The sequence below is a fragment of the Mixophyes fleayi genome, chromosome 1, assembly GCF_038048845.1.
Source record: "Mixophyes fleayi isolate aMixFle1 chromosome 1, aMixFle1.hap1, whole genome shotgun sequence".
Classification (NCBI taxonomy): domain Eukaryota; kingdom Metazoa; phylum Chordata; class Amphibia; order Anura; family Limnodynastidae; genus Mixophyes; species Mixophyes fleayi.
The window spans coordinates 7,312,787-7,327,771 of record NC_134402.1 but is presented as its reverse complement, the minus strand read 5'-3'; positions in this window follow the sequence as shown (position 1 = coordinate 7,327,771).

Here is a 14,985-nt window from a genome sequence, read left to right as displayed (position 1 = left end):
CTTAGCGATTGGGCGGTAATTAGAGAGAGAATGATTGGATCAGAATTTTGTTTTTTCAAAATAGGAGTATTCACAGCATGCTTGAATAGTGATGGAATAATACCAGTAGAGAGAGAGATTACAGATTTTAGTGAGAGGTTAAATGAGCACAGGAGACAGGGTCCTACCAATTTGTGAGGGAATGGGATCAAGAGAACAGGAGGTAATGTAGGAAGACGAGAAGAGAATAGAAACTTCCTCTTCATTTGTGAGATCAAATGAAGAGAGAGTGTCAGAGGGTGCTACAAAGGAATTAAGCTGACTGCTTGTCGGGGGAGATGATACCATTTCAAGTCTGATCTTATCTATTTTGTCCTTGAAATAGGAAGCAAGATCCTCGGCACTGATGGTAGTCGGAGGGTTTGGGGTGGGAGGGTTTGAGATTTAAATGTGTTAAAAATGTGTTTGGGGTTAGAAGCCTGAGCATAGATGAGAGATTGGAAGTATGTTTGTTTTGTAGTGTCCAGAGCATTTTGATAAGAGTGGTAGATAGCAGTATATGTGATGAAATCAGTAGAGGTACAACATTTACGCCAGTGATGTTCTGCTCTACTAGAGCTTTTGTAGAGTTTGTGTTACATTAGTGTGCCAAAGTTGGCAACAAAGTCTACAGGGAATATGTAGAGTCACTGGAGTCACTTGATCAAGGGCAGTTGCTAGGATTTGGTGAAAATGAGGCACTGCCCTATCAGGGGAGAATGTAGAATAATATGTGGTCCTGGAGAGCCAAGTAAATGGGAAATGAACAATAAAGTTTTAAATATACTGAAGTATCAAGGATCATGGCCCAACACAAAATATAGAGAAAATTATTCAGAGCAGTTATTGCCAGGACTGCAGGCTTTTCACTTCCTACTTGTAATACGCATTCATTACACCTGATACTTCTGTAGTAATCTCTTTTACATTTTATACCCAATTCATAATTCAAATTTATATTTATATAATTTAACATGTCTTTATTTAGCTTACTGTGTGCACTCATTTTTTGCAAGATGTTAGGACTATTAAACCCCCCACTTTTTTATACTTTTATGCTACAACAATAGTGTCTTCCAACACATTGGTTTTTTTTGCTGGTTAACGCTTTAAAACATCTGTGTTTACTTATATTGATTCATAAAAAAATGTAAGTAAAAGAAAACTTAAATATGACTCTCTTGTTGTTACAACTGTATTAGTTCTTGCTGTAATCTAAACATACATAATGACTTACTCTGTATTGCAGATTACAGTATATATATTATATATATATATATATATATATATATATATATATATATATAATACTTTCATATCAGATCGTAACTTGCATGTTTAAAACCACTTATTTATCCTGACATCCTCTCTCTTTTTTAAAGCTAAGAAAATTTGTAAATAAAATTAACTATAGAGGTCCATATAATGAAGAACTATTTTTTAATGAAAAAGGAGAATTGCCTGAAACACTAGAAATTGTGAATTGGGTATGTACAAGAAATGGCGATACAAGGATTCCATTACGGGTTTATGTGGGTAAATTTGATCCATCTTTTCCAGAAGATCAGCAGTTGAACATTTTACCTTGGAGAATAACATGGAAACATGGAAAGGTCAATTACACAATTATATAATAAGTATAGTATAACTACTAAAATAAAAAAGTAAAGACAATAATATATATCATCATCATCATCATCAACACCATTTATTTATATAGCGCCACTGATTCCGCAGCACTGTACAGAGAAACTCACTCACATCAGTCCCTGCCCCATTGGAGCTTACAGTCTAAATTCCCTAACATACACACACACAGACATATATATATATATATATATATATATATATATATATATATATATATATATTATTGTTTTTACTTTATTATTTTAGTATATATATATATATATATATATATATATATATATATATATATATGTATGTATACATGTAAAAGAAGACGTTTGTATGCTTGTTTCTTTGCTTGTTTGTTTTTTGTTTGTAGGCGAATATCTTCGACACTCCTGCACCGATTCAGATTAAATCAAAGCAAAGATGTTCAGTTGGATCCCGGGCACATTTTAAGTGGTCATATATAAACATATATATATATATATATATATATATATATATATGTATATCGCGATTTAGACCAAACTGCGCTCAGTGTATATCACCAATAAAGTGCTTAAAAAGTGCTCTATTATAAAATACACATACAGTAGGCTGCTTCAAACGGCAACAAATTGCAGATGCAGATAACCTAGGTAAACATGAGAGAAGAAGCGCCAAACATAGTGTAAAACCATATGATTAAATGACATAAAATTGAGTGCTTGAATAGCCGCGTACCAAATAGATAAATAAATCAGGCTTATCTGGTTTAGAAAATCGATCAGATTCCAGATCCCTCTCAAATGGTTTATGGCAAATCCGTGGGTACACTAGAACTCAAAGAGAGAGCAACATAGTGCAATATGCCCATACAATATATATATATTTTTTATTACTGAACTTCCTAGCCAGCACAATAAAATTGGAGTCTACTCCGAAAGCCTGGTGTTCGCTGGAGCCCCTAGTGGTGGGGACAGATTTGGCCGCAGGCTGACAGAGGGTCGAGAATCGTATACCGGCTAAGGAGAACACAGGAGTGGAGTGATTGGCGGACAGCAGCGTGGGGTTCAGGCAGAGTAAACCAAGGTCAGAGGTCACAAGCACAGGTTCGGAATCCAGGGACAAGCGAAAGGTCAGGGGCACTGGCGGAGGAGCAGAATCCGGTATTTAGGCAAATGGTCAGGGTCAGAAGCGTAGGTTCAAGGTCCAGGAACAAGCGAGGGTCATACACAGGAAGTCAGTCACAGGTTTTAACACCAAGCAGAGAGAGCACAAGCAGGCAGCAGAACTGTGAACAGGACGCTATAACCGGCAGTGAGGCTCTGATCTCACTGCCTTAAATAGCACTAGGAGCCAATCAGGACAGAGGAGGGTAGGGCTGAGAATCAGCCTCAGGAGGCAGCTAATTAATTACTAGCTAGAACTAGCATAGGAAATAACATAACCAGGAAGCATGTATAAAAATAAAAGTGAACCAGTTTAAATCATATAGGAGCTCCCCCTGGTGTTGGAGGATGTCCCTACACCCTCCTACATCTATGTCACAAGGATAATAACAGAGCACAGAATCTAAAGCACACGCCCGGCTGCTAGTTCACGCCAGGATGTCGCATACAGCCGCGGCTCGTGACAGTACCCCCCCTTGAGGAGGGATCAAGGCACCCCGACATCCAGGCTTAGAAGGAAACTTCTTAAAAAATTCCCTAAGGAGTTTCTCAACATGGAGATGCTTCTGGGGTATCCAAGTTCGCTCTTCTGGGCCGTAACCCTTCCAATGGACTAGGAACTGGACCTGCCCTTGAACCTTCCTTGAGTCCAGAATTTTTTCAATGATGAACTCGCTGTCTCCATTAATAAGAAGAGGCCGAGGTCTTTTAGAGGAAGATTGACTGTTTTTGCTGGGAGCAACAGCTTTTTTCAGAAGAGAACAATGGAAAGTACAGGGAATTTTTAAAGGTGGTGGTAGTTTGAGTCGGAATGCCACTGGATTTACTTTCTTCTCAATCAAAAATGGCCCGATGAATCGGGGACCAAGTTTCTTGCAGGGTTGTCTCAATTTGATCTTCCGTGTGGACAACCATACACGATCTCTTGCTTTTAATACACATGGACCACGATGGCGATCAGCGAAGGCTTTAGACCTAAGAGAGGCTTGACACAGAGCGGAATGTACCTTCTTCCAAACTGACTTCAACCTGGCAGTGAAGGCAGGTGTTCCAGGATCACCAATGGTAATAGCAGAAGAGAGAGAGTTCGCTTTCGGGTGGAACCCAAGGTTGCAGAAGAACGGGGAGGTGGTAAGCATTGTTATAAGCAAACTCTGCCCAGGATAAGAGGGAGGACCAATTATCGTGAAACTTGGAAACGTATATGTGCAGAAATTGTTCTAAGGATTGATTGATTCTTTCCGTCTGACCATTTGACTGAGGGTGGTAAGCTGAGGACAAACTAACTTTGATTGAGGGAATTGCAGAAAGACCTCCAAAATAATGCAATGAATTGGGACCCTCGTTCCGAGACTATGTCTTCTGGAAGGCCATGGAGACGGAAGATATGAGTAATAAATAAGGTGGCCAAACTTCTGGCATCCGGCAATTTGAGCAAGGGTATAAAATGTGCCATCTTGCTGAATCGATCAACAACTACCCAAATGGTGTTATGACCCGAGGACAAAGGGAGGTCGACAACAAAGTCCATGGAAATATGGGTCCATGGCCTGTTTGGAGTTGGCAAGGGTAGAAGTTGACCCGGAGGACGGATTCTGGAAGACTTGTTCCTGGCACATTCTGGGCAGGCGCAAACATAGTTTTCTGCATTCGAAGACAAGGTGGGCCACCAAAGCCAGCGGGAAAGTATTTCTATGGTCCTCTCGATACCGGGATGACCTGCTGAGCGGTTGTTGTGGCATTCAATGAGGGCCGACTTTCTCATATGAACTAGGACAAACAATTTATCAGCAGGTGTCTGAGCTGGAGCAATTTTCTGGAAGTGGCGGAGTGTGGCCCCAAGATCCTGAGTTAGACCGACATGAATGGAGGTCAAGGGAATTATTGGTTGTGGGTCAGGGGGCTGAGCATGGGATGCCATAAACTCAGAGACAGAGAATCAGCCTAAGTATTTTTTGATCCTGGACGGTAAGTGATAAGGAAGTTGAATCGGGTGAAAAACAAAGCCCAGCGGGCCTGTCGAGGATTTAGAGTTTTGGCGGTCTGAATATACGGAAGGTTTTTATGGTCAGTGAAGATGGTAATAATGTGAGATGCTCCTTCTAACCAATGCCCATTCTTCGGGGGCCCACTTGATGGGCAACAACTCTCGATTCCCAACGTCGTAGTTAATTTCGGTAGATGAGAATTTCTTGGACAGATATGCACATGGGTGCAATTTTTTGCTTTGAGGGTCTCTCTGAGAGAGAATGGCGCCTCCTCCTACATGTGAGGCGTCTACTTCAACAATGAACGGAAGCTCAGGATCTGGATGCCTAAGAATGGGTGCACATGTGAAAGCGACTTTAAGGGCAGAAAAGCTCGCTAACGCCTCCGAAGACCAATTAGTTGGGTCGGCGCCCTTCCGGGTGAGGGCTGTAATAGGAGCCACCAAGGAAGAAAAGGAGCGTATAATCCTCCGGTAATAGTTGGCGAAGCCAAGGAACCTTTGGGTCGCCTTGAGGTTAGTAGGAAGAACCCAGTCTTGGATTGCTTGGACTTTACTGGGGTCCATGGAGAAGCCAGATGAAGAAATGATATAGCCTAAGTGTCACGGGCACTAGGAGTCTTTACCCAGGGATCACCAGGTGATAGGCTTACCAGAGCAGTATAGGTGGTAATATGGTACTCTGGTAGCAGGGTGATCACGGAACAGGAAATAGCAGATGATGAGATGCTCAGGAAAGTCTATGACTAGCAGCACTGGCAATATGGAGGTAGTAATACACGAGGAACTGTATGGACAAAGGACACGTGAAGGTAGTCAGTGGTCTGCGGTAGCAAGTTGTACCACTGCTATAGTGAGGAGGAATGTCCAACAGAAACGAGGAGGTGATGAGAGTCAGCGGTCTGCGGATAGCAAGTTGTACCGCTGTCTGAGTGAAGGAATAGAATCCAAGTGGAGGTATCCGGGGAGTCAGTGGTCTGCGTTAGCAAGTTGTACCACTGCTATGTGAGAGGATACTGGAACAGGTGAAACTGGAAACAGGGGTCAGTGGTCTGCCACTAGCAAGTTGTACCACTGAATATATATGTGTGGAGGTGCACGGGGAGAGACTGCAACACAAGATATACACGGACACCTTGACTTTGATCCACAGTAATATGCACAATATAAATGTATAGATGACTGAACAACACTGCCAATATAGAAAGTCTCTTGAAGTAATCCAGCACGAGATAACACAGTCAATGATGGCAATAGACTCAGCGGATAGCACACTCCAGAGGAGAACCAACACAGTCCAGCAAGGTATGCAATACACAGCACAGTCAATGGGAAGTATGCATACCGTGGTTCAGGAGAAGGCAGTCAGACAGGAGTGCAGAGATACCTGAACGGCAGGAGGCCGGCAGGATGCAAAGTCCCTGGATGGGTGAAGCGGTGGTCTAGCAGGTGCAGCGCACAGGTAGGTAGACCAGCAGGGAACACAGGAAGGCGTGGAGAGCGGATCAGCAGTAGATGGATGAGTAGCGCTGAGGAGTAACAGCAGCAGGTCTCTGCGGGAACACGGAGGTAGCCAATAGCAACCAGCAGGTGCAGTAACGATGGGACACGGGAGAGCAGAGTTGAACTGGAACTGTTGATCACGGAGAATAGCGGGTAGCAATAGTGGCAGCAGACTCAAGGAAACACGGGAGAGTTGACAAGGACTGAAGACTGAAGCGCACAGAGGCAGCGGATAGGAATCAGCCAAACAGTCACGATGAAACACAGACGGGTTGCAGGTTGAAGACTGTAGTGCACGGAGGCAGCGGATAGGAATCAGCTAGCAGTCACGATGATGAAACACAGACGAGTTGCAGGTTGAAGACTGTAGTGCACGGAGGCAGCGGATAGGAATCAGCTAGCAGTCACGATGATGAAACACAGACGAGTTGCAGGTTGAAGACTGTAGTGCACGGAGGCAGCGGGTAGGAATCAGCTGGCAGTCACAATCATGAACAGGTGAGTGGATGTGAATGAAAGACTGTAGTGCACGGAGGCAGCGGATAGGCATCAGCTAACAGTCCCAATGATACATGGTAGAGTTGAAGTGGTTAGAAGACTGTAGTGCACGGAGGCAGCGGATAGGAATCAGCTCACAGTCACGATGATACAGTAGATGGTAGAAGTGGTATGGGAACCACAGTAGTAGAAGTGGTTTGGAAACCACAAAGGTAGAAGTGGTTTGGAAACCACAGGAATCAGCTGGGCTGAATAAACGAGGAAACACAGGAACACCTTCAGAGACTCATGGGGAATGAGACTCCAAGATCAGGCAACGTGGTGTTGACCACAGGTGCTTAATATAGGGAGGTTGCCTGATCTGCCAATTAAGTTAAAGGAACATACACTGAAGGTTTAGAAAGGGCTGCGCATGCGCAGTCCCTCAGGATGGAGGACGGCCACGGTTCCTAAATGTCCGGGAAGAAGCACTCACAGTCCGGTGAGTGACAGTACCCCCCCTTTTAAAGGTGGGCACAGAACGCCTGGAACCGGGCTTGTCCGGATTTTTGGAATAAAACTTCTTCAGAAGGGCAGGAGCATTAAGATCTTCAGCTTTGATCCATGAACGCTCTTCAGGACCAAAGCCCTTCCAATGAACGAGGAAACGGAGGACTCCTCGCGAAATTTTTGCATCCAATACCTCAGTAATCTCGAAATCCTCCTCCTGATGAACTTGAACTGGCTGCGGTGCTGAGGGAGGAGTCGAGAAACGGTTGATGATGAGAGGTTTGAGCAAGGACACATGGAAGGCATTGGAAATCCGAAGATTCTTAGGAAGAAGAAGTTTAACACATACTGGATTGATAACTTGAATGATCCTATATGGACCAATAAAACGAGGGGCGAATTTCATGGATGGAACCTTCAAACGAATATTTTTGGTAGATAACTAGACACGATCTCCAATTTTTAGTGGTGGAATAGCCCGCCTCTTCTTATCTGCGAAAGACTTATATTTGTTAGATGTCTTCTTTAAACAGGTTTTGACCTGAGACCAGATATTTTTGAAGGTCTGACAAGCAATCTCCACAGCAGGAACTTGGGTGGGCGGGAGGGCAGGAAATTCCGGAAAAGACGGATGGTGACCGTAGACCACAAAGAATGGAGTTTTGGATGATGACTCATGGTACATGTTGTTATGGGCGAATTCAGCCCAAGGGAGCAATTCTACCCAGTTGTCTTGGTTGGCTGAAGAGAACATCCTAATAAAAGTCTCAAGATCTTGATTGACTCGTTCCGTTTGTCCGTTAGATTGCGGATGGTAAGAAGATGAGAGTGCTAATCGTATGCCCAAGGTTTTACAAAGGGCCCGCCAGAATCTGGAAACGAATTGTACTCCTCTATCTGACACAATCTCAGACGGACATCCATGGATGCGAAAGATTTCTTTAATGAAATGTTCAGCCAGAGTAGACGAGGAAGGTAAACCGGACAGAGGGACGAAATGGGCCATCTTCGAAAATCTGTCTACCACTACCCAAATAGTATTGTGATTCTTACTTGGTGGCAAATCAGTAACGAAATCCATACTAATATGGGTCCAAGGCTTGGACGGAATGGGTAGTGGTCGAGGCAACCCTGCTGGAGTTCTGCGGGAGGATTTGAATTGAGAACATAAATCACAGGAAGCAATAAACTCTTTGACGTCTCTCCTCATTGAAGGCCACCAGTAACTTCGAGAGAGAATCTCAAAGGTCTTGTGTTCACCGGCGTGTCCAGAAAAACGAGAGGCATGGAACCACGAAAGGATTTTCCTCCTCAGAGTAGGAGGCACGAGGGTCTTCCCAAATGGTAGCATTTTGGTGGATGAAGCAGCCAGAGAAATAAATTTGGGGTCTAGAATAGCATGGTTGGGAACCTCTTCAACGTCAGAGGACGTCACAAAAGCTCGAGATAGAGCGTCAGCTTTCTTGTTCTTAGCGGCTGGTTTGAAGGTTATAATTAATTCAAAACGGGAAAAGAAAAGAGACCATCTTGCTTGACGAGGGTTCAAGCATTGGGCAGATTGCAAATATGACAAGTTCTTATGATCCGTGAAGATCGTCACCGGATGGCGAGCTCCTTCCAACAGGTATCTCCATTCCTCTAATGCAGCTTTGATGGCCAGCAACTCCTTGTCCCCGATAGTATAATTTCTCTCTGCGGGCAGAAGACCCCGAGAGTAGAAGGCACAAGGATGTAATTTTTGTTGCTCCGAGCGTTGGGAGAGAATGGCTCCTAAGCCCACATTAGAGGCATCTACTTCTAGGAAGAAGGGGAGTGTCACATCAGGCTGTCGAAGAATGGGAGCAGACGAGAAGGACTCTTTGAGAATTTGAAAGGCTTGGAGAGCCTCGGATGACCATTGCTTAGTATTAGCCCCTTTCCGAGTTAGGGCCACAATAGGAGATGCAATGGATGAAAAGTCTTGAATGAAGCGTCTATAGTAATTGGCAAAACCTAAAAAACGCTGGATGGCACGAAGAGTAGTTGGCTGAGGCCAATGTAGTACAGCATTTACTTTGTCTGGATCCATCTTCAGGCCAACTCCGGAAACTATATACCCCAAGAATGGAATCTGGGGTAACTCGAATGAACATTTTTCCAATTTACAGAATAATGAGTTTTTCCGTAGTCTGGAGAGGACCTCTGCCACATGTTGGTGATGAGAAGGCAGGTCCTGTGAGAAGATCAATATGTCGTCCAGGTAGACAACGACACATACATATAATAAGTCCCGAAAGATCTCATTGATGAAACCCTGGAAAACAGCGGGGGCATTACACAGCCCGAAGGGCATTACTAAATATTCGTAATGCCCATCTCTGGTGTTGAACGCGGTCTTCCATTCGTCACCGGAACGGATTCTAATTAAATTGTAGGCACCACGAAGATCCAACTTAGTAAATATCCGAGCTCCCTTGATGCGATCAAATAGCTCAGTGATCAGCGGAATGGGATACCGATTCTTGATAGTAATGGCGTTGAGTCCACGAAAATCTATACAAGGGCGTAATGATCCATCCTTCTTTTTGACGAAGAAGAACCCAGCTCCAGCGGGAGAGGTGGAAGGTCGAATGAACCCACGCTGGAGATTCTCCTGTATGTACTCAGATGTGGCTTGAGTTTCAGGTAACGAGAGAGGATAGACCCGACCCCTGGGAGGAGTCTTGCCAGGTAGAAGGTCGATCGGACAATCCCAAGAACGATGAGGAGGAAGACGTTCAGACTGAGCTTTATCAAACACATCGGCAAATGAAGCATACTGTGGAGGGAGTCCCGGGGAGGAAGATGAGATGGAAGATTGCTGTACTTTAAGAGGAATAACTTGAGAAAGACAACGATGGTGACATTCAGACCCCCAAGACGTAACTTGAGGGGTGCGCCAGTCAATCTGGGGAGAGTGACACTGAAGCCATGGAAGGCCTAAGACAATCGGACTTGTCGTAACTGGAAGAATTAAAAACGAAATTTCTTCATGGTGTAGTACACCAATCTGAAGGGTTACTGGAGACGTACTCTGGGTGATGAGACCATTGATGAGACGTGATCCATCTATAGCCGTCACAGTAATGGGTGTTTTTAAAGTGATCACTGGTAGGGACCATTGATTCACTAGTGATTTAGAAATGAAATTTCCTGCTGCTCCGGAATCAATCAATGCCTGTGACTCAAAGGATTTGGTAGCAAAGGAAATCGTAACATCAAAAGCGCAGACTTTAGATTTCATAGACAATGGAGAGGACTCCAGGGACCCTAACTTCACCTCTCCAGAACTAGTTAGGGCCTGGCATTTCCCGATCTCTTAGGGCAAGAGCTGAGCATATGCGTGGAATCAGCACAATAGATACAGAGTCTATTCTTTACTCTTCGTTTCCTCTCCTCTGAAGATAATTTGGAACGTCCTATCTCCATGGGAATCACAGAGGGTGGAGCTGGACGAAATTGAGGGTTTGAACGAAGAGGTGCTTTGACAGCCGTTGTTTTCTCAGACTCTCTTTCACGAAATCTCATATCTACACGATGGCAAAGAGAGATCAAATCTTCTAGTGACGAAGGAAGCTCTTGGGTAGTCAGTGCATCTTTAATTTTATCGGAGAGCCCCTGCCAGAAGGCGGCAACTAATGCTTCAGTGTTCCACTGAAGTTCAGAGGCTAAGATCCTAAATTGAATGACATACTGTCCTACTGTATGGGAGCCTTGTCGCAAACGAAGAATGCTGGAAGCAGCGGAGGTCACACGACCTGGTTCATCGAACACACTTCGGAACGTGGAAATGAATTTGGCACTATCTTGTAGAATTGGATCGTTTCTTTCCCACAGAGGGGAGGCCCAAGCCAGGGCTTGTCCAGAAAACAATGAGATAAGATAGGCCACTCTGGAACGATGGGTAGAAAAATTTTGAGGTTGGAGTTCAAAATGGACTGAACATTGGTTAAGGAAACCTCTACAAGTTTTGGGGTCCCCGTCATATTTTGACGGAGTAGGCAGGTGAAGCGTAGGAGCTGTAGACACCTGGGATGGCACTGGGGAAACGGAGGAAAGCACAGGAGCTTCAATATTAGCTGTAACAGTCTGTCCAGATGTTCCTTGGGAGGTTAGCGATTGGTAACATTGAAGTAACAGCTGTTGGCGAGCATCCTGTTGCTCCACACGGCTGACCAGATGCTGCAGCATCTCTTTAGCGGTAGGCTCCGTATCTGGGTCTGTCATGGCCTGATCTTACTGTCACGGGCACTAGGAGTCTTTACCCAGGGATCACCAGGTGATAGGCTTACCAGAGCAGTATAGGTGGTAATATGGTACTCTGGTAGCAGGGTGATCACGGAACAGGAAATAGCAGATGATGAGATGCTCAGGAAAGTCTATGACTAGCAGCACTGGCAATATGGAGGTAGTAATACACGAGGAACTGTATGGACAAAGGACACGTGAAGGTAGTCAGTGGTCTGCGGTAGCAAGTTGTACCACTGCTATAGTGAGGAGGAATGTCCAACAGAAACGAGGAGGTGATGAGAGTCAGCGGTCTGCGGATAGCAAGTTGTACCGCTGTCTGAGTGAAGGAATAGAATCCAAGTGGAGGTATCCGGGGAGTCAGTGGTCTGCGTTAGCAAGTTGTACCACTGCTATGTGAGAGGATACTGGAACAGGTGAAACTGGAAACAGGGGTCAGTGGTCTGCCACTAGCAAGTTGTACCACTGAATATATATGTGTGGAGGTGCACGGGGAGAGACTGCAACACAAGATATACACGGGCACCTTGACTTTGATCCACAGTAATATGCACAATATAAATGTATAGATGACTGAACAACACTGCCAATATAGAAAGTCTCTTGAAGTAATCCAGCACGAGATAACACAGTCAATGATGGCAATAGACTCAGCGGATAGCACACTCCAGAGGAGAACCAACACAGTCCAGCAAGGTATGCAATACACAGCACAGTCAATGGGAAGTATGCATACCGTGGTTCAGGAGAAGGCAGTCAGACAGGAGTGCAGAGATACCTGAACGGCAGGAGGCCGGCAGGATGCAAAGTCCCTGGATGGGTGAAGCGGTGGTCTAGCAGGTGCAGCGCACAGGTAGGTAGACCAGCAGGGAACACAGGAAGGCGTGGAGAGCGGATCAGCAGTAGATGGATGAGTAGCGCTGAGGAGTAACAGCAGCGGGTCTCTGCGGGAACACGGAGGTAGCCAATAGCAACCAGCAGGTGCAGTAACGATGGGACACGGGAGAGCAGAGTTGAACTGGAACTGTTGATCACGGAGAATAGCGGGTAGCAATAGTGGCAGCAGACTCAAGGAAACACGGGAGAGTTGACAAGGACTGAAGACTGAAGCGCACAGAGGCAGCGGATAGGAATCAGCCAAACAGTCACGATGAAACACAGACGGGTTGCAGGTTGAAGACTGTAGTGCACGGAGGCAGCGGATAGGAATCAGCTAGCAGTCACGATGATGAAACACAGACGAGTTGCAGGTTGAAGACTGTAGTGCACGGAGGCAGCGGATAGGAATCAGCTAGCAGTCACGATGATGAAACACAGACGAGTTGCAGGTTGAAGACTGTAGTGCACGGAGGCAGCGGGTAGGAATCAGCTGGCAGTCACAATCATGAACAGGTGAGTGGATGTGAATAAAAGACTGTAGTGCACGGAGGCAGCGGATAGGCATCAGCTAACAGTCCCAATGATACATGGTAGAGTTGAAGTGGTTAGAAGACTGTAGTGCACGGAGGCAGCGGATAGGAATCAGCTCACAGTCACGATGATACAGTAGATGGTAGAAGTGGTATGGGAACCACAGTAGTAGAAGTGGTTTGGAAACCACAAAGGTAGAAGTGGTTTGGAAACCACAGGAATCAGCTGGGCTGAATAAACGAGGAAACACAGGAACACCTTCAGAGACTCATGGGGAATGAGACTCCAAGATCAGGCAACGTGGTGTTGACCACAGGTGCTTAATACAGGGAGGTTGCCTGATCTGCCAATTAAGTTAAAGGAACATACACTGAAGGTTTAGAAAGGGCTGCGCATGCGCAGTCCCTCAGGATGGAGGACGGCCACGGTTCCTAAATGTCCGGGAAGAAGCACTCACAGTCCGGTGAGTGACACTAAGAAGGCCACCCTGGAGACTTCGAACTCGCACTTCTCCAATTTTGCGTAGAGGTGGTGTTGACGTAACTTTTCCAGAACTTCCCAAACCTGTTGCTGAGGCAGGGACTGAGAATAAATTAAAATATTATCTAAATAAACCACCACGGTCTTACCCAGGAATTCTCGAAAGATGTCATTGATTAAATCCTGGAAGACTGCCGGAGCGTTACACAATCCGAATGGCATCACCAAATATTCATAATGCCCAGAGAGTGTATTGAAGGCGGTCTTCCATTCATCTCCCGGTCTGATGCGGATGAGATTATAAGCACCCTGTAAGTCAATTTTAGAGAAGATGGTGGCAGACTTGAGCTGATCAAACAAAACAGAAATCAAAGGCAGAGGTTAAGTGTTTTTGAATGTGATTTCGTTCAGGCCACGGTAGTCGATGCAGGGTCTCAGACTGCCATCTTTTTTAGCCACGAAGAAACAGCCAGCACCTACCGGGGATTTAGAGGGACGGATAATTCCTTTTCTTAGATTCTCCTCTACGTATACAGCCGCGACTCGTGACAATTACATATCCAATTGCATAAGCAGACAAATGCCCGTACATTAAAACAAAGAATATGATGCTTATCTGAACAAGTCCACAGCATATAGAAATCCCAAGAGACCTTCTCATACAGGGAATGAAAGACAAATGGTATAGGCGATGCCTCCTCACTCCTTGAACCTTAACGCGTTTCGTCGTGAAGACTTTATCAAAAGGTGAAATCCGTCCATGCCACTAGATCTCTTTAAATAGTCTGCACAGCCAAAGGAAAGCGTGAGTCTGAGCGCTGAAGACTTCCGTCTTGTATTCCATGATGTCACTTCCGTCAAATCGGCGATACATCACTTCCGCCCTTAGGAAGCCGACACTGGTATATACCTAACGCATACATCCGCCCTTAACATACGGGCACAAAAACGGTATTAATTCTATGGGGGAAATACATACATATATATATATATATATATATATATATTAGAGATGGGCGGGTCCGGTTCTCCGAGAACCGAACCCACCCGAACTTTGGGTATCCGAGTACCGAGCTGAGCAGCTCGGTACTCTCCCGCCCATTCCGAATCCAAATCGAGGCCGAACGTCATTGTGACGTCGTCGGATCTCGGGACTCGGTTCTCGCGATACTTCAACTTTATAAATACACGCCTCCACAGCAATCCATCGCCATTTGACAGAGGGAGAGAGCAGGGTGTAGTCATAGGCTAATTAGAGCAGGGACAGAGAATACAATATTGTTCTTGCAATTGCTCTAACCAAAATCGCTAGTGCAGAGAGGAGGATAGAGGTTTATTATTTTTTCTTCATATTTGGCACTCCCCAGCGCTTTTGGGGTGTCCCCCATAATTGTGCATTAATATTTCTGGCTGTCAAAAGTCATATCTGTCAGCAGTATCTACTAAATAATTTGTAGCACACCTCAGTGTTTTTGGGGTGTCCTCCCTAATTGTGCATTAATATTTCTGGCTGTCAAAAGTCATATCTGTCAGCAGTATCTACTCAATAAT